At 38.9% G+C, this 25,517-nt stretch overlaps 1 protein-coding gene across 4 annotated transcripts in view; it reads right to left on the bottom strand.

The window, feature by feature from the left end:
* FRYL (FRY like transcription coactivator) overlaps positions 1-25,517 on the bottom strand; it is a 265,921-nt gene that overhangs the window by 164,147 nt on the left and 76,257 nt on the right. The window contains exon 1 of one of the 4 annotated variants that reach the window (XM_059161886.1): positions 1,732-1,748. The exons of the other annotated variants lie outside the window; for them this stretch is intronic. The gene's annotated coding sequence lies outside the window, so the exon portion shown is untranslated. Of the gene's footprint in view, positions 1-1,731; positions 1,749-25,517 lie in introns of those variants that run through there. 4 annotated transcript variants of the gene reach the window in all.

Here is a 25,517-nt window from a genome sequence, read left to right as displayed (position 1 = left end):
CTGTTAAGAACACCTTCAGGACCAGGCGGTACCATGAACGGCCAAGGGCAAAGGGATGCCCACAACCTGAATCATTAAAACAGCTAACAGCAAAGGTTTTACAAACATCTGTTTTGGGTTCACTTTTGGATTCAGGGGATGTGATTACATGAGATTTGGTGGTGGCTGGTTACACGGTTCAGGCAATGACATGAAGAAATGTTTAAATGGTCACAAAACAAAATAACCACATAATTCAAAAATATCTAAGCGAACTAAGTTTTTACCAGACAAGCTGCTGTGATATCATCTAAGGCACTGTTCCTATAGAAGAACCCATTAATTATAGCTTCCTTCTCACTATAAAACTGTCTTACTATTTTTAAAAAAGTACATGGTAAGGATGGGGGAAGGGGGGGGGAGATTAGAAACTACAGTCTGTTTTAGTAAAAAGGCATTCTTGTATTCCCCTTTGCAGTAGTAAAAGTATTTAATTTAAATTAGTAATTATAATTCAGTTATAATTCTCCCAATATTTTAATTCACTTAGAAACTTTCCTAGAACTAAGATAACTTTCTGCCATCTGGCACAACAATATCTCCATATGGAAGAATTCCTTACAGATCAAAAATAAAAGAAATACGGAGATTGTAAATGCAGTCTATTTGGCAAAACACAAATCTCCTCAAATTATACTCCATCAGGCTTTACCTTAAGAGGTTTTCTCCCCCTATGTCAACATTTGGCCATCTGTATTATTTGCTTACAAAACAAAACTACACTAAATAAATATTTTGGTAAGGAGTTAACCAGAAAAAATTAAATATAATCTTTCATCTTTTATTCATCAGTTTGCTCAGGCACCAGAAGCACAGTTGGGAGCAAGAACAACTGGGTTCTAATTCCAGTTCTCTGCCACTGTATGACCTTGGAAGAGTCATACTTTTTTTCTACACTTCAGTTTTCTTTGGGTGAAACAGACATTACAACAGAATCTTTGTTTGATTACTTCATTAGTTGGGTATCATATTATCAAGGTAATTTTGACCAAAAAGGAAAAAAAAACAGGCTATGGTAATAAATCATTGCTATACGTGCTCTCAGGTCTTCAGAGAAAAGGACCACTGGAAAAAACTAGAAATACTGAACAAAATTAGCATTTCTGCCAAACCTATGTATTAGGGAGGGAATTACAGACAAAATAGTAACTCAGTGACATTAGTTTTACTGAGCTACCTAAACTTTGAACGTTCTTTAGCAGAAAACCCACTATATACACAAAAATTACTCACTGTAACTTCAATTATAGGAACAGGGGAAAGTTATGATCATTATATTAAATCGTCTGATGCTTTCGGATAGCTGATGTGGTTTCAAGCAAACATCCTGTCCTAACAGAACTATGGAATAGTACTGGGATCCGATGACCCTGCAGAGATCAGAGGCTATCTGTCATTTCCCCCCCTGTGCTGGACCAATTGAGAGAAACTTTGCCAGAATGATACAGATTACTAAGAAAACCAACGCTGGTAAATTTCAGTCTCAGACTCTTTAACTGCCGGTATTACAACTGCCCAGCGTGTACACGTCCAGATTTTCGATCCGTCTCCCTGATTGCCATCCAAGAAAATACTCCTCGTGTTATTTTCAACAGCTTTTCTTGCGTTTGGACTGGTCTAAAGAATTAGCATGCAAGGAAGGGCCATGATCATATATCAGCATTTCTCCCATTTAGGAATATTTATACTTACAGCTGCTGCTCCAGGACTTTAACAAGGACTTTATGCTAATTTCAAAAAACACAGAATCCTGTAGGCTCAACATTGTGTCTCAACTGGGCTACAGCAGCAGGAACGGCCCCAGCAGCAGCAGCAGCAGCAGCAGCCGCGGATGTGCTGATCTCTCTCCCCAAGCCGCTGTCCCTTCTCCTCTCGGAGGCAGCAGAGTTTTGGCCCACAGTGCTTTGGCTTCATTACCATGCAGTCTCGCAGTGACGCACGACTATAGTGGAAAGGCTGCTGAATGCAGATGAACTCGCCCGTTGAATAAAAGCTTATGAGTTTATTACAAGTGGCCTGAAGGACAGCGTCACCTTTCTTGAGGTGGCCATACACGTGGCCCCAATGATCTTCTCTGCTTCTGTTCCTGTTTGCCGTTCTGAGGAACTGTGTCTCCGGCTGCCTCCAGTGGAGTCACTCACTACTGACTGCTAGTAAACAGACAACGGAGGCCAACTTTTCTCACTAAGGGCCTTTGGGATCAAAACAAATTCGGGTCTAGCAGAGGTCTTTAAATCACTTCCTAGAACAGCCGACCAAAAGGAAGAAGAAGAAGGGAAAAAAAAAAGGATCGGTGGTATTTATCCCACTCCAACATCAGTTTTCTCTAGGTGATTTTGGGAGTACATTCTCTCCACCCCCAAGCAGCAAGCGGTGACTTTCTCAGCAGGCTAATGGTACAGAGTCCACTGCCTCACTTAACCCACCAGAGAGAACGCAGGCTAATGGGATGAAAAGATGATGTAATGAATGCTGTGGCCGAGCCCCCATCAGCCTTCTAAACTGCTCAGCTCAGGACAAAGTTTCCTCTGCTGCATGCAACTTATTCAGAAGAGGGAACTCTATTATAATAATGGGATTATTTCAAAACATAGGGCCTTCTATTCTTAATAGAGCACATAATTCCCCTAGGAAATCTCACAGTCGGAATATCAATGAATAGCGAGAGATCTTCTGGTCAAATAAAATGCACATTTTCAAAACTGTATTCCATAGGAATCGTTTTGAAACTGGAAACTGACACTGTTCGAAGCCTATCTGCTCTTCAAAAGAATAGGAAAACTCCCTAATCAAACCCAACAAATTCTTTGTTACTATCAGAAGAAAAAGTCTGGACCCCATAATTAGCTCACTATGATGCTGAAGGTCAAGAGAGCATGTGGTTTTCCATATGTGGCAATACATTTGAATTGACCCATTTATGCTACCGTATCCTTTAAATACCACAAGGAATAAGTAAATTCAATGATCAAAGCATAACTGAATAAATTTATTCATAGCCAAATGGCTAGGCACTCTATTCAAAGCTGAAAGAACATCCTTCTATATACTAAGGGAAAAAGATAATCCTATCCATTAAGACATAGTCGGAGGTAACAGGAATGTTGGGAATTTCATTTAAAGCTAGTACTTCTTCAGAGGAGTTCAAGAAATACAGAGTAAGTCTGGGCCATTCCTACTCCTGAACAAGCCCCAAACCTAAATTCAAACCAGGGCTGCAAAGGCTAACCAAACAGACCCCCAGGACCAAAACACATTTTCTGGGTACATCCTCTTGATCAGAGACCTCAGTAAAGAGCAGGGTTCCCCCTGGTCAAATGAAACACAAATGACTCAGTGTCGCATGAATAAAGGGCATTCCACAGTCCAAAAGCACGACCTCCTACATTCCATTCTTATACATTAACAATGCATATTAACAATGCATATTAAAAAAACAAAGGGCTCTGAGTGGTATACAAAACCAGTTTTTCTCTTTAAGCTTTTTTTTTTTTTTTAAAGATTTTATTTATTTATTTGACAGACAGAGATCACAAGTAGGCAGAGAGGCAGGCAGAGAGAAAGGGGGAAGCAGGCTCCCCGCTGAGCAGAGAGCCCGATGTGGGGCTCGATCCCAGGACCCTGGGATCATGACCTGAGCCGAAAGCAGAGGCTTTAACCCACTGAGCCACCCAGGCGCCCCCAGTTTTTCTCTTTAATTAAAGTATTCCCTAAAGTGATTTGACAATACAATCCTCTTTTCATTGAACAACTATTATCAGATTCAGGGAATAAGCAGATCTAGACCCAAGCAAACTATGCTATTAAATGCCAAGACTCGGGGCGCCTGGGTGGCTCAGTGGGTTGAGCCGCTGCCTTCGGCTCGGGTCATGATCTCAGGGTCCTGGGATTGAGTCCCGCATCAGGCTCTCTGCTCAGCAGGGAGCCTGCTTCCCTCTCTCTCTCTGCCTGCCTCTCCGACTACTTGTGATTTCTCTCTGTCAAATAAATAAATAAATAAAAATCTTTAAATTAAAAAAAAAAAAAATGCCAAGACTCAGAACTGAACCATGTCAGCAAGCAGACAAGTTAGGGGGAGTGTACCCAGATTATTTTGCCATATTTTTTCTACCCCTATTGAGCTAAGCCTGCTAGCCTCATCAATCTTAAAAGCTACTCAACACTATTTGCTAGAATGGCCCACGAAAGTAGTTAAAGTTCATTTCTAGTAAACCCTTAAAAACTGTAACTAGCTAAATGAACTGTATAAAACTATAACTATAATTATAATATGAACTATAACTAGCAAAATGAACATGCTATAGAACATGAGAGTATGAGAACTTTTTTGAGAGTGGGGGGTAGAGGTTAAATAATGGGCGAGTCTCTCACAACCTTGAAAAAAAGCATTTTCTTCTGCCTAACTTTTGTCTACATGGATCTAAAAGAATATATCAGTTTCTATCAGCCTGTTACTCTGTAAATATAGCCGAGGCAAATCTACAGCTTCTCTGGGACACAGATGTATAAAATCAATTTCTGGGCTTATTTTGGAAGCTCTACTTGACATCAGGATTTCCTTATAGACAGAGGGGAGTGAAAATGGCACTTCCCATTTATATGGGAAATAATTTGATAAGCCCACTCGTATGGGCAGAGCCTGGGCTCTGAATTTTATCCTGAAATGCAAATAATAAGTCATATTACTACTCCAAATATTAATGATAAATTAAACAACGTTTAACGGAATAAGTATTTCCTTTCTAACCCTTCCCAAAATGTTATCACCCAAATCACTCAAGTATTCATCAGAAGAACTACATATCCACCCACAATTACATATAGGCCCAACAACCCTTTTAGAAGACTAGGGTAGCAGAGACCTACAGTATTCTGAATGCTTTCTCAATCCCTCAATTACTAGTCATATTTTCATATTACACAGATAATAATACTCCCACCTTTCTTTAAGTGAGTTCTCTATTTTTAATCTATAGATTAATCACAAAAACACATACCCTAGGGCTTAATGCAGGTTTGCCAAAGACCAGTCTAAATATCAGTCCTCAATTTTACTCTTTCTATAACTTTAGAATTCTCCAAGATGTATCATACATATATATTTTTCAGTATCCTCACCACGGGAAGATAGTGGTAGATATCACTTCTCAATAGCATATCCTTGGCAAAACAGAAAAGTCTGTTTTGGATCACTTCCTTTTAACTCTATTCCTTTCCACCACTTAGGTTATAATATATTAAGGAATGCTTCTAAAAGATGAGACTTTAAAAATAAAAATAAGATTTAGAATATTTTTAAGAATTTCACAATTTCAATATTACCAGCCTCTTGGCCTGGACCAGATAAGATAAAGCATTATGTACAAAAGATGACCATGGCAGTTCTCTTGCCCTCAAGGAGTTAGAAAGTAGGTTTCCCTCTTCCTTTCAATCAATTTTCATTTAATTCTGTGCATTTTCCACTGGCATTTTAAGGATTCACGGAATTAGTTACTTGCTTAACATGTCTAAGTAGAAGGAAGACAGAGGTACACTCTAATACACTAAAAGAATGCGTACCAGGAAAAAATATCAATACATCCTTCAGAAATACTCCATTTAAATATAGGATCTGAACAAAATGTTCCCCAATATATAATGGAGTTTGGATTTAATAGAAACTGTCATACAATTCACCTGAAATTTATCTATAAGGAAATAAAAGTCTTCAATTATTAACATCCTTTAAAAAGGTACAAAATATAAGCATTATCCCTTATATTGACTTTTTTTTAAGATTTTATTTATTTATTTGACAGAGAGAGAGAGAACACAAGCAGGGGGAGCAGCAGACAGAGAGAGAGAGAGAAGCGGGCGCCCGGTCGAGCAAGGACCCTGATGCAGGACTCGATCACAGGACCCTGGGATCACAACCCAAGCCCAAGGCAGTCGCCAAACAAACTGAGCCACCCAGGCGTCCCTATATTGACACTTTTGAAACTGCCTCAGAAATTGTTAAACTGATAATCCAAAACAATCATAATATGATAAAACCCAGAAACTTGGCAAGTTTTTCTATATAAAATGTCAACTACCCTATCACTCCTAGAGCCTTCTACAGCCTCTTTGAAAAGTCCTTATCTTTTCTGGAGTTTAAAAAAAGAGATTGAAAGGCTTTAGGTATAGAAGGAAAGAGTCTCTCCGGTCTGCTAGGTAATTAATACTATACATGAAATACAAAGAAGAAAACAGGGTGGGGGATGGAGGAAATAGGTAGGGATTAGGGAGGGCACTTGTGATGAGCACCAGGTGTTGTATGGAAGTGCTCAACCACTCTATTGCACACCTGAAACTAATATAGTAACACTGAACTATACTCCAATTTAAAATAAAAATAAATAAAATTTGTAAAAAAAAAAAAGAAAAAGAAAAATGGTTATAAAATTTCTTCAGAGTTTTCTCTGGACTCTTATTAAGTAATGCAACAAAATATGTTAACAGTAATTATCTATAATGATGTCCGTAATTAACATTTGCTTCTTAGTGCACATACTTTTCTACTTACTTCTTATATATTTTCCAAACTTTCCACAATGAATTTAACATTTTAAAACTTCACTACAAAAAGGGAGCAGGGCTCCCTGGGTAAACGGCAGATTCCTAAAGCCAGAGCACGCACATGATAAGCCTAGAACATCTTTCGTAGGGTCAGAAAGTAGGAAAGGGCTCAAAACACAAAATAATGTGGGTATATCGAGAGGATATGGGAGCCCACTGAGACAGCGGCCAAGAGCCAAAGCTGTAGCAATTTGAACAAAATAAACAATGTAGTTTTGGAATAGAATCCCAAATAAATACCCAAGAGTCTACACAGATATAAATAAATGATTAAATAAATAAGTAAATAACTAAGAGAGAAGAGACAAATCTCACATTGTACAGAAAAGAGTTAACCTCGCAGTTCTGTTATCCTTTGAAATGTCTGCTTACAAGATTGGCTAGTAGCTATCATCTAAGAACTTCGATTTTCAGAGGGCCCCACCATTCACAGAACTAAAAAGCATGGCTCACTAAGCCTAAACTGTTGGTACGAACAATATGGTTTATGCTAGACATCTGCTGTCACTCAGAGTCTAAAACTTGGGGATGTGCCATGCAGGGGATGCCTATGTGACCAGCTCCAATAATAATCCTGGGCACTGAGTCTCTAAGGAATGATTGGTAACATGTCACCTGGATGTCACAGCTCACTGCTGGGAAATCAACTCCCTCCTCTCTAATGCTACTGGAAGAAATTCTGGAAGCAGGCACCTGGTTTCCCCTGGATTCTGCCCCACATGCCTTTTTACTTGCTAATTTTGTGTAGTACCCTTATGTTATAATAAATCATAGCTGTGAGTACAATGACATGCTGTGTCCTGTGAGTCCTTCGAGTAGATCCTTAACTCTGAGAATGGCCTCATGGACCTCTGAGACATATTTAGAAGAATTCCAAATTATTTATGTAGATAATTCACTCTCAAGAAAAAGGAGCCTTACTCTCAACCCTTAAAAGCATGAGCTATATACTTAGTAGCTTCCTTCCAAAGGTACAATATAGACAGCAGGGAGAAAAGAGTAATTTTATTGTTAGAGAAACCTATCTCAGCCAGGAGATCAAGGTTAACATCATCTGTGATAAGAGTACATGCTCTTGAGATGATTATGATGAAAATGGCATTTTACCTCTGTGTTCTTCCTACTAAAAAGCCATCACCTCCGTCTAACTATGAAAAAAAAAAATCACACAGACCTAAACTGAAGAGTGTACAAATTGCCAAACCAATACTCCTCAGCATTATCAAGGCAATTAAAAATAAGAAAAGCCTAAGAAACTATAATAGTTGAATAGCCAGGGCTTTCTATAGATACTTCAGAAATGTAATGGGCTAAAGACTACTTTAAGCCCTCCTTAACATGGCTTCAAAGGATCCAAGAGGCCTCAAAGAATTCAGCTATCTGCAAGCCTTCTAGAACAAATGACTCTTTAAAAGAATATAACAAAATCTAGCTCTCAACAATGTCATGTTTACAATGTCCAGCATCCAAGAAAAAATTATAATTTAAAATCTTCAAAACCACTCTTAAATTATCTGTCAAGATGTTAAGAGAATATGACCCATAAAATCAGTCAACAGAAACCTAGAAATGACTGAAATGATGGAATCAGCATATGTGCTCTTTAAGAAGCTATCATAAATAGGCTCAAGGACTTAAAGGAAAAAATAAACACAATGAAGAGAAAATATGAGACTGATGAACTCAAAAAGAGAAAACAGAAGATATAAGAGGCAGACTCCAATAGAACTTTGAAAGATAAAAAAAAAAATACATGCTGCCCTTAACAATAAATTCACTAGATGGGACCAACAAAAGATCAGATTTGGGGGAAATGGAAACTTGGAGAAATGGAAACAGTAGCTCTAAACTGAAGTACAAATGTCAAAACAATTAAAAAAAATTTAAAAAAAAAAGAAAGCTCAATGCCTCAGTGACCTTTGGAGCAACATCCAACAGTCCAATGTATGTATAATTGGAATCTGAGAGGAATGAACAGAAAATACTCTCAGAAGCAATAAATAAAACTTTCAATAAATAAATACAATATATATAATATATAATATATATAATATAAAATAAATATAAATAAATAAAAACTTTCAAAAATTGAGGAAGCCTACAAACCCACAAATTCCAAACTGTCATCAAACCTCAAGCAAGAACACATATACAAAGACAAAAACAAACAAACAACAACAAAAACCGATGCCGAGGCACACCGCAAACTGCCAATAACCAATGACAAAGACAAAATCTAAAAAAGTCAAAGAAAATAATTTACACACAGAGGAAAAAGATAAAAACCAACACAGATGTTTCGTCTGAAACTAACAAGGCTCTGTCCTAGGCACTGAGTCTCTAATGTGTTTCTCTGGTTGGTAACATTTCACCCATAATGATATCGTTGAAAAGCTTACAGCTTAAAACGGATGACCTATAATTCTATATCCAGTGAAAATAGCTTGCAAAGATATAAGCAAAACTTTCCTGACACAGAAAAAAGCTGAAAGAATCTGTCTCAAACAGACCTGCATACAAAAAATGGTAAAGAAAGTTCTTCAGGCAGAAACAGGAGCATATGAAATGAACACTTGAATTCACACAATTGAGGAAGAATGCCAGAAATGGTACATTTGCAGGTAAAGAGACCCTTTAACTCTCATTTTAAATTTCTTTAAGTTAACTGACGGCTTAAAGCAGAAATGGTTAACATACTGCTAGGGTTATAGTAAAAATAAAAAATCTGATTACAACAGTGCAAAGAATAGTGGAGAGAAATAAAAAGACTTTAGGATCTTATATTATACATTAAATGTTATTATTATTTGAAAGTAGACTGTGATAAGCCAAAATTCATTCTGTAAACTCTGGAGCAACTAGCTTTAAAAAAAAAAAAAAAAAAGAATTTTTTAAAAAGCCAATAGTAGAATTACAACTAAAAAATATACAATTAGTCCAAAAGAAGGCAACAAAAGAAGGGGTAAAAACAAAACAGATGGGACAAATAGAAAATAAGAACAAGACACATTTAAGCCCAACCACGTCACCCATTATATTAGATAGAAGTTGTCTAAACACTGGAAACACCCTGCCAAGTGCTAAATGATAATTTAGTGAATTAAACAGATCAGTGTACCCTTGGGAAGGCTAGGATACAATGGTACAGATTAGGAGTTTGGGGGTAGGGGAGAAAGTCCCCACATACAAACATGGAAGTATAAAATTACAAATTGTGACTAAGGGCTATGAAGGTAATAAAGTGGGTCTCCGGACATAGAAAACCAGATGAGGCCCTACTGAGTTAGTGTGATGGGGGACAGCCACTCTGAGGGGACAATAGCAACTCTCAAATCTGTTTGGCATGTACCTCCTAAAGAAGGAATCTTTATGCTTAAACCCAAAAAGAAAAACAGATTAAAATCAAAGTAAGTCCGGGGTACCTGGGTGGCTCGGTGCATTAAAAGCCTCTGCCTTCTGCCCAGGTCGTGATCCCAGGGTCCTGGGATCGAGCCCCACATTGGGCTCTCTGCTTGCAGGGAGAGTCTGCTTCTCCCTTGGGCCCTCCCTCTTCTTATGCTCTCACTCATTCTCTCTTATTCTCCCTCTCTCTCTCTCAAATAAATAGAGAAAATCTTTAAAAAAAAAAAAAAAATCAAAGTAACTCTGGCTAACCAAGGATTAGGGTAGGCGTCATGGCCACTTTTTTCCTTTCACTTACCTGAGAAAATCTCAAAAGACCCCCTGCAATATCTGGAGGGCTCCACGAAAAACTGAAATCATTGGCTGGATACTGAAGAGTTCTGAGCAGGAACAAGGAGAGACAGACCCATTGATGATTGGGTGGGGAATGGGCTTCAGGAGAACACAATGGAGGTTTCTCCTGAAGTCTCCTGAGCATAAGTTGCTGAGGGGAAAGAAAAGGACTAAACAAATACATAGTATACTTGCAGTAATTAGGAAAAAAGCAATAGGGCACCTGGGTGGCTCAGTGGGTTAAAGCCTCTGCCTTCAGCTCAGGTCATAATCCCAGGGTCCTAGGATCGAGCCCCACATCAGGCTCTCTGCTCAGCAAGCAGCCTGCTTCCCCGGCTCTCTCTGCCTGCCTCTCTGCCTACTTGTGATCTCTCTCTGTTGAATAAATAAAATCTTTAAAAAAATAGGAAAAAAGCAAGAGAGATGGGAATAAGAGAGATTCCAGTTTTTCCTACTAGATACTTCTTGATATATTTGGTGACCAACAAGACAGGAGAAAAAAAAATAAAGCTCAAATAGTCAAGAGTGAACCCTAGGTTTAGGTGAGTCCGTGGACTGTGCACGGAACATGGAAAAGCCAGATGTAGGTCACAGCAAGAGTATGGGCTACATTGATCAAAAGTACAGAGGAGATGTCAGGACTATAGGTAAGAAGGAGGCTACAGAGACAGAAGATAAGTAGACAGACCCCACAAGCTCTCTTGCCTGTCTTCTCTGCTGATGAGGGGGAAAAAATGAATTCATTATTTTCAAGTACTCCCTAGCCAACAATAACCAGAAATTAATGGATTCCGCTCAAAAGAAATAAAACCAAATCAAACGAAACCAAGAAACAAAAAAGAGTGAGCGAGAGAGAGACAATAATTCAAATACAGCACTATGAATGAACAGACAAAATAAAAGTCAGGAGTGAAGGTAACTGCTCCTGCAATGGACCAGAATTCCATCTGTTTCTGGGTAGTAAGGTTTCAGGTTACATCCACATTAACTGCTTATTCTAGATATGTAAATCGAGTTTCTGAATTAATAATTATAGCTATAAAAGGATTTCTAATAAAGATAAGTTTTACGCAAATGTCACAGATTGGGCCAAGGCACCAATATATTCACAAATTAGCAGCATAAAATCTGTAACCACACTCTATAATTTTGGGAGTGGTTACCTATGCAGCAATTATATTACTTTGTGTATGCGATAAGGTACAATTACTGTACACGGGGCATTTATTAATAGACCAACTTGTTCCTAGCTTTTGGTTTAAGTTATTTTTATATATTTCACATATTTTTAAAAATTGCTTCCTCTGCTTAAAATGAATCCGCCCAGACCCTGTAATCATACTTTCTTCCTTGCCCTCACAAACCATACCTAACCTTGCTATTATTTGGCTCAGTGCTAAGATATTATTATTTCTTGAATGAAAAAAATGTTTATGAATAGATTTAAAATTAATTCTTGAGATCCTTACCTGGACATCAGAAATTGTTTAAAACTGCCTGAAAATTTTTTGAAGACACTGTTAATAAAAACCCAAATTTAAAATTTCCTAGGGATGCCTATCTGGCTCACTTGGAAGAGTGTGCGACTCTTGATCTCCAGGTCTTGAGTCTGAGCCCCGTGTTGGGTATGGAGATTTCCTGAAATAAATAAAACTTTAAAAAATAATTTAAAATATAAAAATAGGGTGCCTGGGGTGGCTCAGTGGGTTAAGCCGCTGCCTTCAGCTCAGGTCATGATCTCAGGGTCCTGGGATCGAGTCCCACATTGGGCTCTCTGGCTCAGCAGGGAGCCTGCTTCCCCCCTCTCTCTGCCTGCCTTGTGATCTCTCTCTGTCAAATAAATAAATAAGATCTTTAAAAAAAAAAAAAAATTTAAATTTAAATTTCCATTCAAAAGGCTACTCGTTATCAGACTTGTACTTTTATTATAATACATGTAACATATATTCACTACCCCCCCCAAAAAACAGAATTGTTAGTACTAAAATACTGTCACTATCATCAATATATATTATTCAGATGTATTGGAAAGAAAAGGGTATTATTATATGCATTATAATTGGCCAATCCTATTGGTAAAGGATAAAATCCTATAAGCTATGAACAGGGTGAACACAAAATGACCAAAGCCAGACTTTTTTGAGCACAAAAGTAGGCCCATCATTAATAATGACACAGAAAAATATTTATGCACAGGTCACCTTACCATAAACTGCATGAAAAGGAATTTGGAAAAACCTGCTTTCATAATCTAAATATTCTTTAAAGCCTGACTCTAAACCCAGTAAAGCAGAACCCACATTTTTATAAGTTCTCTAGGTCATTCTCAAGCACATTAAAGTTTAAGAAGAGCTACTTTAAAATATACTATTATTTTTATTTTGAAATATACTATTATTTTGTTTAAGCCATTTTTATCACACAACTATACTCATTTTAAAAAACAGAGATTGGAAGGGGCACCTGGGTGGCTCAGTCGGTTAAGTATTGGACTCTTAGGGTACCTGGGTGGCTCAGCTGCTAAACACCTGCCTTCAGGTAGGGTCATAATCTCAGGGTCCTGGGTTCGAGCCCTGCATTGGGTGCCTACTCAGAGGGAAGCCTGCTTCTCCCTTTCCTCCTGCCCCTGCTTGTGTTCCCTCTCTCGCTGTGTCTCTCTCTGTCAAATTAATAAATAAAAACCTTAAAAAAAAAAAGGTATAAAGAAAAAAGCATCCGACTTTTGATCTAAGCTCAGATCTTGGATCTCGGGGTTGTGAGTTCAAGCCCCGCATTAGGCTCCGTGGTGGGTGCAGAGCCTACCTTAAAAAAAAAGGGGGGGGGGGAATAGAGATTAGAAAAATTAAGAGGCCTAAAAAAATAAATTTTCTGTATTCCTTACAAAGAACTTTTCAGAGGTTTTTGTTTTGTTTTGTTTTTTAAGTTTCTTTATCAAGTAGACTAGAAGTATATACTGGCTTACACATTTTTTTTAAGATTTTATTTATTTATTTGACAGAGAAAGAGAGAGATCACAAGTAGGCAGAGAGGCAGGCAGAGAGATGTGGGGAAGCAGGTTCCCTGCTGAGCAGAGAGCCCGATGGGGGGCTCAATCCCAGATCCCTGAGACCATGACCTGAGCCGAAGGCAGAGGCTTAACCCACTGAGCCATCCAGGCACCCCCTGGCTTACACTTCTTGAGAATAGTGTAAGAGATCATCACACAGCTTACCTAGTCATAAATTATCCTTTAAAAACAGAAAAAGCTATCAAAAATCTAAGAAAAAGTGACGCCTGCGTGGCTCAGTCAGTTGAGCCCCTGCCTTTGGCTCAGGTCATGATCCCAGGGTCTAAGGATCGAGTCCTGCCTGGGGCTCCTTGCTCAGCAGGGAGCCTGCTTCTCTCTGCCTCTGCCTGCCTCTCTGCCTGCTTGTGTGCTCTCTCTCTCTCCCTTTCTCTGACAAAAAAATAAATAAGTAAACAAAATCTTCTTTAAAAAATCTAAGAAAAAGAAGTTAGAATTTAGTTAAGGTGACTATAATTTATATCTGTAATAAGTAAGTTAATTTTGGGTTGTTCCTCTTTAACAATTTTAAGGAATAAATCAAATGATGCAATGTTCACTTTGCTGATACAAAATTTAGAAAAATATAATTCTAAGCCACAAGACTGATCCTCATCTTAATTGCCGTCTTTCTACAAAGAATCACCTGAGATTATCTACTTACCTTTATAGCTACTTTATTCTTTTAAATAACAAAGAAAAATGAGTAGGTTTAATAAATTTGATGATTAAAACAGACAGAGTGTGTATTCTGTTCATATATGTGGTTGGATGGAGTGAGAGAGAAGAGTTTCATGGACGGGGAGTTCCAATGTGGAAAGACTATAAACCAACTGATAAAAGCGACCATTCCAGAACTCAGGAGGGCACTTAGGGCATACAGGAAATGTAATAAAGCCAACAATTATTGTCTTTAAAGAATAAACCATCTGGCCTTCCACAAACAGTCGGTGAGTCACAGTTTTTTTTTTTCCTAACTGGAGAGACTTTAAAGATCACATAACATAATCCATTAAGTTTTAGACAAGACAACCGAAGGCCAGGGAACACAAGCAACAGAGCAGGATCCCGAACTCAATCAACAAATATTTACTGAACACCTGCTAAGGATAAAGCACTATTCAGGGGCTGTAGAAAATACAAGTAAGTATAATGCTAGATGCCTTCTTCCGAAGGATCCCTTGCGTTCTCTGCTTCCCAAGTAAGTTACCTGCAGGGAGCCCTCTGACCTCAGCAAGACTCCTTTCGGTATCTAGTTTAGGGCTTTGAACACTTCAGCCCATAGGCCAGATCTGCTTCATGGGCCGTGGTTGTACAGAGTTTTACTGGAACACAACCCCGCCCATTGTCTGCATATCATCTGGCCCCTTCACTCCAGGAAGTCAAGAAGGTTTGCTGACCTATGTTCTAGATCACTGTCTGCACGCTTTGAGGATTTTGCAATCAAATGCTCTACCACTGAGCTATACCCCCAGCTTTGAGGATTTTGTTTGGGGTCTTTGGTTTGTTTGTTTTCGTTGTGAAGCAACTGGAAGGTTAGTTCTGCCTCAGCAACCAAGGCCTACTGAGCAATGTACTAGACGACTTTGAAGAAAAAGCCAGGGGCCTAATTATGGCAATTGACAGCAGCTCTCAGGAACAAGTAAAAACTTGCTCTGGGACACAGAGGACAAGAACCAAAGGAGAAAGGCCTCAAAAACCCAGCCAACGTTTACTGTTTCCTAAGCACCTGACATCAGGCTAAGTGCTGGGGCTCCCCACAGAAGTAAGATCAACTCTGATCACAAAAAACTCACCATCGGGTGAAAAGAAACAATACTTTTACATTAAATGGAGTAACAGAAGCTCATGGACTAGGAGTTAGTCCTGTCACGAAGAAAAATTAACTGAGGCTGAGGGTGAGGAAAAGATTGGAAACCAAGGAAAAGGACGCAGACGCAGAGACCTCGGTGTGTCTCGCCACCACCCCCCACCCCGTCCCATGTCCACCCCGCCCCCTCCCGCCAAGCCGAGCCCGAGGCTGTCTCAATCCAAAGGCTCCTGCTTGTATGTGGGTGGAGTTAACCCTTGGCCTGTTTGCTGTTTCCTGAACTCCTTTTACAGCACACTATTTTTTGTTTAACTTTTCCGGTATATTCGTTTAGTTACATTTTAAACTTACATTCAGCTTTAGTAATCTGTACCTACTTTTACTGCCTTTGTTTTTAACCTCACCTTCACTGTTTCCTTAATGTCTTCTGATAGAGATTATTATGTATCATCTCATTCACCTTTCTATGCCTTTATTATTTCAGCAAATTTCCTCTAGTATTTATTTAGTTATATATTTCTTTCTATTTTTTAAAGATTTTATCTATTTGACAGACAGCACACGCAGGGGGAGCAGGAGAGGGAGAAGCAGGCTTCCTGCTGAGCAGAGAGCCCTATACAGGACTCAATCCCAGAACCCTGAGATCCTGACCTGAGCTAAAGGCAGGTCAACCGACTGAGCCCAACCGATTGAGCCACTCAGGCGACCCTATTTAGTTTATATTTTTCTTTTATAGATTTTATTTACACATTTGACAGAGAGAGAAATCACAAGTAGGCAGAGAGAGAGGGGGAAGCAGGCTCCCCGCTGAGCAGGGAGCCCTGATGCAGGGCTCGATCCCAGGACCTGAAATCATGACCTGAGCCGAAGACAGAGGCTTAGTCCACTGAGCCACCCAGGTGCTCCAGTTATATATTTTTCTTCTCTACTCTGTTTCAACTATTTTATCCCAGATATAATACCTTCAACTGAGAGGAGGAATTGTAATATTTTAACAATATTTAATATTTCTATCATTGTACCAGTACATACAAGGTCCGTATCAATTCTGTGATTAGGAAACAGCCCAGTAAATGGGGAGAGAGGGGAGGCTATTCCAGGCCCCTTAAAAAGTGAGACAGAGGGGTACCTGGGTGGCTCAGTGGGTCAAGCCTCTGCCTTCAGCTCAGGTCAGGATCCCAGGGTCCTGGGATTGAGTCCCACATCGGGCTCTCTGCTCAGCCAGAGATGGGGGTGTGGGGTGGGGCGGGGGGGAGTCCAATGTGGGCCTCAGTCCCGTCCTGAGATCAGGACCTCTGTCTGTCTCTCTGCATACTTGTGATCTCTCTCTCTGTCAAATAAACAAATAAAATCTTAAAAGAAAAAAAAAAAAGTGAGACATATGCATCTTTACTTCAGTTAAGTCTCTTGCAAGTCCTTTCTAAAGGCCAAGGAAGTAAAACTCTGACCCTAACCGAAGCCATACCTAACTATGCCAACTTAAAAAAAAATAAACATCCAAGTCACTTGAGGAGACGGTCTAAAATGATCTTTCTTATGAAGTGTTAGGCTCACTTTAACAACAACCAAGAGAGGGGCACCTGGATGGCTCAGTCAGTTAAGCGTCTGCCTTCAGCTCACTGAGTCCCACATGGGACTTCTCCCTCTCCCTCTGCTGCTCCCTCTGCTTGAGCTCTCTTTCTCTCTCTTCCTCTGACAAATAAATAAAATCTTTAAAAAACAAACAAACAAACAAACAAAAACAACCCAGAGAGGGGCACCTGGGTGGCTCAGTCAGTTAAGCATCTGCCCTCGGCTCAGGTCCTGATCTCAGGACGGGACCAAGGCCCTCGTTGGACTACCTGCTCAGCAGGGAGCCTGCTTCTCCCTCTCCCTCTGCTATTCCCCCTGCTTGTGCATGCTCTCTCTCTCTCTCTGACAAATAAATAAATAAAATCTTTAAAAATAAATAAATAATTTTTTTAAGAAATGCCACCCAACCACAAGGAAGTACAAGGCCACACTGCTGCGCTGACTTCCAAAAACCTCTGTATCTGCATCGTGCAATCACTTGGCGGTGGTTATCTAGCGGAGCACACACTGTGGACAAAGGGAGCACAAGAAAAAGTGCAGCAGTTCCAGCTCCTGTGAACTGTCGTGTCGCCGTAAATCACAGGCTAAAGCTTTGGAATTAGGCACAGTAAAAGACTTGGATCCAAATTCCTAGAGTGTTTCCCAGTACGCAGTGATCCAGGCGTAAATGCTAGTTAGACACGATTCATCTACCTCCAGGTCAAAACTCCAAAACTTTTCGTAAGTAACGAAAGCCACCATGTATTCAACCATGTGTCGATTCTGCTGCCATTTTTTATCAGCTCAAAAACAAAGCTACAAAAGAAGCTATCATTCAGACTGAGAGGGGAGGTTAACTGGCCAAGAGAAATGAAGTAACTTGTTCAAGGACACGCAGCCAGTCACCGCGCCAGCTCAGCTCCATCTGGATCAAAGCCCACTCTGCTCCTTTCATGGTACCCCACTGCCCCTTTGCTATCGCTGCTGGGGGTCTTCCCAATAGCTCCACCACGGGAATTCTCGAAGAGATGGAAAAGGCGCAAACAGAACACCCAATAAGGCTTCTATGTCCTCCAATAATTACAGCCTGGGAAGTGCTCCCTGACTCTTCTGAAGTCAGGGATGCTGCTTGATTTCATGACACTATGAAAGCCCCCATGCTTTCAAATCCTACTTGTATAAGCAAGAAAAACTCCTGAGCTCCTTCACATATTTACAGCAAGTTATCATGTGGGTCAGGCCAGAAATCCTGGAGCAGACGGATTAGCATTTGGAGCTCAGATTCCTCCCAGACATTGCCTTGCCCACCATCCTTTTCATCACATTTGAATTCCAAACGAGTCTCCATCTCCTTAAGTCTGTTCTGTCTACAGGCAGAAGTGCCAGAAGAAAACCTCATCTCCGTGTTCCCCAGGATCTCCTCTAAACTCTCCACTAATGGTCCAGTCTCTGAGGAAGACTTCAATGGCTCTTTACCCATCTCATTCCCTTCTAACAAGAGATTGACCTGCCACGCTAGTCCTCTAGCCAATATAGGTTGTATCAGACAAAACTGAGCTGTTCTGGAGATACCTGACCACTGAGATCAGTTCTGTAAAAACAAAACTGGAAAGATCCCTTATTAAGGAAATCCAGTTAATAACAGCACCCCCTTTTCTTTACTAGCCATATATAGATAGCAGCCTTCAAAAGTCAGCCAAGAAGGGTGCCTGGTGACTCAGTTCATGAAGCATCTGCTTTCGGCTCAGGTCATGATCCCAGGATCCTGGGACCGAGCCCTGCATTAGGCTCCCTGCTCATCGGGGGGCCTGCTTCTCCCTTTGCCTACTGCTCCCCACCCCTCACCTTGGCTTGTGCTCTCTCCGACAAATAAATAAAATCTTAAAAAAAAAAAAAAAAAAAAAAAAAAGATAAATAAATAAAACTCAAACAAAAGGCATTTGGAATTTTATACTAAATTCTACATTCTGCTTTGTCCCTGCTAGTGAGCCGTGCTGAGTACTTCAAGAGAGGTATACCAGTGTACCATTTAAAAGTTTATTTTCCATCCCATGGAGTCATTAATGCTTTGTAATGAAATGGAATGGCATCCCAATGCATGCCTCTTAACTGCTTTTGTAAATGTCACGTGAAACGGCTCTTCACTTCATCAGCTTATGTAACCAGAGTGTTATAAAAATAATTATCAACTGCTCATTAAAGTGAAACATGGGGCCTCAAACAGTAATGCTTTATATTGAAATTAAAGTGTTTTCCTATTGAAATATAGCTCTTAATTAAAATGAAATCACTGGGAAAAAAAGATAGGCACTTTACTGGCAAAATTAAACTTGACAGATGCCCTCCCTCTTTAAAAAAAAAATAGTTTAAGGGCGCCTGGGTGGCTCAGTGGGTTAAAGCGCCTGCCTTCAGCTCAGGTCATGATCCCAGGGTCCTTGGGATTGAGCCCCACCTTTGGCTCTCTGCTCAGCAGGAAGCCTGCTCCCCCCTCTCTCTGCCTGCCTCCTCTGCCTACTTGTGATCTCTGTCTGTCAAATAAATAAAATCTTTAAAAAATAACTAAATAAAAAATAATACTTTATAAATAAAGATTTGAAAACCTCAAACACTGCAGCGAGATGGAGTACAAGGAACAAATGCTTAACTTTAAAGCAAGGGCTGAGGCACCTGGGTGGCTCAGTGGGTTAAGCCTCTGCCTTCAGCTCAGGTCAGGATCCCAGGGTCCTGACACTGAGCCCCACATCGGGCTCTCTGCTCAGCGGGGAGCCTGCTTCCTCCTCTCTCTGCCTGCCTCTCTGCCTACTTGTAATCTCTGTCTGTCAAATAAATAAATAAATAAATCTTTAAGGGGGGAAAAAAAAAGCAAGGGCTACAACTTAGGAATCCTCAAATAATTCGCTTAAGCCTCTCTGAAGTTTTAAAACTTTGTATAACTACCTATCTCACAAGGTTTGCAGGAGGACTTAAGAGAACATTTTCTCATTCAACCAGTCATTTATTGAGCAACTATTATGTGCCATATCCTGGAGCACATCAGTAGGTAGAGTTTATGTTCAACTTCCTTTCTACTTGCGGTATATAGTGAATAGGTAGACAAAATTAAGCTATTGGCAAAACAAAACAAGAAAACAGTGCCCAGAATACAGAAGGTGCTCAAAAGTTTCTTCCATCCTTAACAGTGATATATACTCAGTTCCGTTCAATCATCTCTGTTCCTGGTGAATTATAAAATCAATCTTACAACGTATTTACACTCACTTATTCTTGCCTCCAAACAGAATGAACAACAACAAAATAAAGGTTGATTCCATCAGAATAAAAATAATCCACTCCTGGAGATGGAAGAGCTTTGCATGTGTCACAACAGAAGCCGGGGGAAACACACTGCCTTATTCTTAGGATCTGACTCATGACCATGCCTAATAGTCACTGTTCTTCAGTGGTTGGACAACACTGTAGTATATTCTGAATCAGTGAAGGGCATCTTCTCCCCACCAACTTTTATGCCTGAAGATAGATATCATTTATGCCAATTCTACCAATATTTATCAGCGAAATCAGTCTTTGATCACATGGTTAGGACTCTACATCAAAAATATATGGCTAGTTAAGCATGTTATGAGTAAGATTACATACCATGAACTACTTGATTCCTTTTTCATCAAAGAGTTGGGACAGAAACTATTTACTTCTTTAACAAAATCGCAACTTTACAGAACTATATACAGCACAGTTCCTTTACTATAAATTATAACTGTTAGCTAATCATCTAATCAAAAAGCTCCATTAAAGCTGGATTCAGGGGAAACAAAGATCAATAGGTCCAATAAAAGTTTTATTTTAACTTGAAATATAAAATCCATAATTTATTCTCCAGCATTTGATATAGTGCCAGGTCCTTAAGATGAATTTGCTGATCACAGCACTGTCTGCCTTGCCTAAAGTCCAACCCATATACATTGCCTAAGATTTCCAATTTCAATTTCTTCAAAGTGGAAAGGGAAGTTGAAAGTATCTGAGGAAAAAACGCTTCCAATCTTATACACTTCTCTGACCAACCTGTAATTGAAACGCAATTTATTTTTTTCAGGAATTAATGTTCATGGAGTCTCACCCAACCAGTCTACCTTGTTTATACCAAAACAACCCTTTCTTTTCAGTCTCATACTTCACTGAATTACGTAATACCTAATTAAGTTACAGGATCACAATTACAAGCATAATTGGCATAAGCGGGTTTAGCTTAAAACACAGCCAAATCTTGGTAAGCCCACACAACTTAACCTATTGGGTGCAAAAATGGTGGGAAAGGCTTTGGACAGTGTGCAGTGTACCACAGGCATCTGTTTAGATGTTTTACAGAGAAACAAAGGATTTCCAGCAAATCCAGTGAGTTGTTTGAGAATTTCTACAAAATTCTTAAAATATTAGATTAACTTAATATTTAGGAGGGAAAATGAAAAAGTTGATCAAAAGCAAAGAAAAATGTTCAAAATGTCAATTCTGGAAATACCTCAAAATTCTACACATATTTTTGTTAGGGAAACCCTATGCATCTATGAACACTTCTGGAGTTACAAGTAGCAAGTAAATTTCTGTATATTGCAGACTAGCTTATTCTCAATTGATTCTCTCACAAAGTATAGTGTTATCTATCCATATTACAACCTTGTCTAACATTCCTTAGAAATCACACCTTCCACTTTGAATTAGCAAGTAAACAATTTGGCAACTGATCCAAGTACAAAGCTATGAGATGTCACACTAGTTTCTCTGTAAAAGCATAGTTTGTTCTTGGCATTAGTGATATGAAATCTTTTCATAGTCTTGATTTCTCCTTTCACTGCACAAACAAAACTGTAACACCCTTTAGAAGAACTATGTACCCAGTCATATTTGCAGAACAGTCATATTTGCATGACTTCTGGCTAAAACTACTGTATTATCTCTATTCCAGAACCACCAGTAAACAGGAAATAAAATTCACTCAAGCTGAGTTCCAAGCAACCTATTTGCACACTGCTGTGAATCATGTGTGTCTTATTCTTTTATTTTTATTTTTGTATTAACGTATAATGTGTCATTAGCCCCCAGGGGTACAGGTCTGCGAATCGCCAGCATGTGTGTCTTATTCTTATGTACGATATAAATTTATTAACAAATCTTGAGATGCAAGAAAAGGAACTGATCAGTAAATTTAAATTCAAGAACCAAACATTTTAAGACCGAGTCCCTGTGCAGAAATTGCCAAAGAAGTCCTGTCAATTAATTTCAAGTCACTCCATGAAGCTAAATTTTATTCTTGAAGACAAAAACCAAGCAAGAGTTCTGCAAAGAACTTGCAGCCTCTGAATTTTCAGACAATAGATTCTTCAGTACTCTATGATTCTGCTTTGCTTTGACCGTGATTAGTAAAAAGATACTACAGAGGGGCACCTGGGTGGTTCAGTGGGTTAAGCCTCTGCCTTCGGCTCAGGTCATGATCTCAGGGTCCTAGGATCGAACCCCACATCGGGCTCTCTGCTCAGCGGGGAGCCTGCTTCCCCTCTCTCTCGCTGCCTGCCTCTCTGCCTACTTGTGATCTCTGTCAAATAAATAAATAAAATCTTTTTTTAAAAAAAGATACTACAGAAAATTCTTAATCATTAATTTGAGTGTTTATTTTCAAATTCACATAAATTACACATCTGTAACACTTTTTTTTTTTTTTGAGAGTGAGAGCATCACGCACAAGTGGTGGGGAGGGGCCGAGGGAGAGGGAAAGAGAATCTCAAGAGAATCTCAAGCACAGAGCCCGATGTAGGGCCTGATCTCTGGTCACTGAGATCATGACCCGAGCCGACATCAAGACTCAGACGTTTAACCGACTGAGCTGCCTAGTCGCCTCTAATGATCACACTTCATAATTTGCATGCTTTGTTCAAAAATGTGTAAGACAGTCTTTAAACTAAAAAAAGAGTCATGTTAAACTAATGGGCATGGCACATTCCATTTCAGCATCAGGTCTAACCATACTGTTCATGGCACAGTAAAGAAAATCAAATGGTTCAAGAGGAAAACTTAAAGGAAAGGTAAATTTCTAATAACTTAAATAACTACACATATAAATATATTAGTATGTTTCACATACGCATACACTACTGAACACAGAACTAGGGGCTGAACAACTCACAGATTTTTTAATTTTAATTAAGACACACTAACCCATCAGTGGCCTTGCCTTCACTTCATCCACCCAATTAAGTCAAGAGCATGAAAAATGACTTCTTACCAGTACACTGTAAATGCCAACATATATTTCTTCTTAAACCTTAAAAGCTCCTCCTCCTTTCTTTTAAAATTGGATATTTTTAAAACAAAATATATGGATTCTCAGAAATATCACCCTATGTTTTAAACTGACAAGAGATAGTGTTAGGGCGAATATAAAAAAGAAACAGGGAAACGCCCTGCCCCGGGGAGCTTACATGAAGAAATTTTTGAAAGGTTACTTGGCATTGTCTGTAAAAACTTAAAATACAGATAGAGGGGTGTCTGGGTGGCTCAGTGGGTTAAGACTCTGCCTTCAGCTCAGATCAAGATCACAGGGTCATGGGCTCGAGCCCCGCACTGGGCTCTCTCTTCGGGGGATAAGCCTGCTTCCTCCTCTCTCTCTGCCTGCCTCTCTGCCTACTTGAGAAATCTCTCTCTCTCTCTCTGTCAAATAAATAAATAAATAAATAAAATCTTTAAAAAATGCAGATAGAAATTTCTACTGAGAAGTAATCACACAAAAGTATAAAGTGATACACCAAGGGACATTTACTATATAACTTTAATAACTAAAAATTAAAATCATCCTAAATGTTCATCAATAAGACACTGATTGAATATATTATTATAACCACACAATGGAGAGCATTTTAAGTGAGACATATTTATGCCGTATTAAATGAAAAAGCAAGTATAAGAATAGTTGGGAGAGTAAATCTCATTATTAAATTCTATAAGTAAAAATGTGTATGCACATATTAAAATATGCACAGAAAACAACTATAAAAATATGTATCACACTTGCAGAGGGTTTACAGGAACTCTCCTCTTTCTACTAAATATTACATTAATTTATATGAGCCCATATTTATTCCCTAAGATTACAAAGCTCATACTTAATGCAGAACATTTTAACATTTTGAAATGTTTAAGTCAAAAATGTAAAAACTTAAAGCATTTTTCCATCTTCTTCCTAAATGATTTTCCGGTCTTTTAATATTTTCTAGTTACTATACGCAAAACTGATTTTTCTCCTAATACATAATAACTGTCATCCTCTCAGACTTTAAAAGGTGTTATATTCAATTTTGCAAGACTATAGGAAGCAAAGGCACAATGAAACAAAATAATAATTATATTCAAAGATGTGACTTTATTGATATTTTACCCCAATTATTTATCTTCAGAACAAAAGAATGGGATGGGATATATTTTTAAAACAAAATTTAAGTGGATTCTATAATGATAGATAAAACTTGTATCTTGGGACGCCTGGGTGGCTCAGTTGGTTGAGCAGCTGCCTTCGGCTCGGGTCATGACCCCACCGTCCTGGGATCGAGTCCCACATCAGGCTCCTTGCTCGGCAGGGAGCCTGCTTCTCCCTCTGCCTCTGCCTGCCATTCTGTCTGCCTGTGCTTGCTCTCTCCCCCTCTCTCTCTGATAAATAAATAAAATCTTTAAAAAAAAAAATAAAAAAAACTCGTATCTTAATTTTCATTTATATATCTCATAGGTTGTACCAATAACATTTTTTCAGTAAGTATAACACTCGTTCATCAAAATATTTTCCAAAGATCATCAAACTTTTTCTTTTATTAATGGCTTTAATCTTGATTTATGGCATCAATATTTCTCCATCTAAACTCAAAACAACAATTTTGATACTAAAAAAAATTTAGATCAAATACACCTCTACTATATTAAACATTTTTACTATTTATACTTGATTTTCAAAATAAAGATGTACGCTCACTAGACTTCATCCTTGTAAAAATAATTTTACTTTCCTAAAATATTTTAAAGAATTGAAAAGAATGCATCTTTACTTTACCCAGTTGCTGATGTGGGTGTCTGTCATAATTACTGTGGCAGAAATGGATTCCATCTTTCTCATCTATGATCTTCTCTGATGAAAGCCAACTAAGACGTCTCATCTTAAGTAATCTTGGAGAGCTTTCCGGAAAACTATCTCTAGTATCCAAAACCACATCTCCCGAAAGAATGGGAGGAACGACTCTCTTTAAAAAATCCATTTTAAGGTTCTTCTGTATTACTAGACCCACAAGCACATGGAAAGATGTTTGCACCAACTTCCTGATGAGAAGGTCAGTTACACTATTTGTGTCAAAGAGCAAAGAAATGTCACGTGAACTTAGGTGGTGCCGAATGCCAGCAGGTCAACCACCAGCTGTTCCAAAGCTGATTTTTAAGACATTTGCTGTTCGCACTGATAACAAACCAGACAGCTCTAGCCCATGAAACCGCACTTCGTTCATACACAGCCATACACGTACGGGTACAATGGGTGTTAACAGCAATATGGAGACTATAAAATGCCTAGCATCTGCTTGGTTTAACATTTAGACTTTGAAAATCTAAGCTGGGATAATGTTAAGACAAATTTACTTTACTTTGGGGCGTGTCTTACTTTTTTTTTTTCCATGTCTTACTTTTAAAGAAACTTACAACTGAAGTGCAAAACAGTAACTT

The sequence above is a fragment of the Mustela lutreola genome, chromosome 1 (assembly GCF_030435805.1).
Source record: "Mustela lutreola isolate mMusLut2 chromosome 1, mMusLut2.pri, whole genome shotgun sequence".
NCBI classification, from domain to species: Eukaryota; Metazoa; Chordata; class Mammalia; order Carnivora; family Mustelidae; genus Mustela; species Mustela lutreola.
This window is presented reverse-complemented; position numbering and strand designations above follow the sequence as displayed.